A 1,024-nucleotide genomic window follows, 5' to 3' on the forward strand; every position below is an offset into this window, starting at 1 on the left:
TCCCTATAAACGTAAATTAAAAAATATATTAAAAAAATAAAAGGAAAACAAAAATTCTTACCATTGGACTTATAGGCAATATTATGATAAGTGAAGAAAAGACTGAAACAGTCAACAACTTCGTCTTACCTGGATCAACAATCAACACACTTGGTGCCACCACTCAGGAAATCAGGAGACTTATTGAACTGGGAAAATCTGCAGTTTAGGGTCTTTCCAAATTATTGAGGACTAATGATATCTGCTTGAGGACTAGGATCCAAGTAATGACATAGTCTTTCTGATCCCCTTCTATGCATCTGAGAGTTGTCCAATGAATAGGGATGAAGGAAGAAGGCTTGATGTCTTTGAGCTGTGGTCTTAGAGAAGAGTACTGTACATCCCATGGATTGCCAAAATAACAAACAAATATGTCTTGGAGAAACTGCAGCCAGAGTGCTCTTTGGAGGTAAAGATGATGAAGCTTTGCCTCATATACTTCGGTCATGTTGCTAGGAGGGGCTATTTCCCAGAGAGCAACATGATACTTGGTAAGGTGGAGGGTTGGTGAAGGAGAGAAAGACCCTCAACCAGGCGGACTAACACAGTGACTTCCACAGTGGGCTCTAGTGTGTCAGGAAGTGTGAGGATGGCACAGGATAGAATAGGGTTCAGATCTGTTGTTTGTAGGGTAGCAGCTAGAGGTCTTACTTGACTTGATGACACCTAACCGTTGGGAAGAGGCCCTTGGGAACTGTGACAAGCGTGCTCCTGGGTGGAAGGGAAGCCTGAAACTGGTGCACAAGGAAGTCACCTCAGATAACAATGAAGAGGCGTCTTTCAAAGGTACACAGGGAAAACCGGCAGAAAGGAAAACATAATCTACACAGGAGATCTACAGGACACGTCACCTTCCCTTGGAGACAGCAAAACTAAACTTAAGAGACACAGGTCAAAAGAAAAAATGTCAGCAGTTGAAGTTTTTGGAATCACAGAAACCAAGAAAGCTTAAGATACAAGCTGTCAGATCATGGGTTGGACAATG

Source organism: Elephantulus edwardii, unplaced genomic scaffold, assembly GCF_000299155.1.
Source record: "Elephantulus edwardii isolate Elephantulus edwardi_28Jun2011 unplaced genomic scaffold, EleEdw1.0 scaffold00023, whole genome shotgun sequence".
In the NCBI taxonomy this organism is placed as follows: Eukaryota; Metazoa; Chordata; class Mammalia; order Macroscelidea; family Macroscelididae; genus Elephantulus; species Elephantulus edwardii.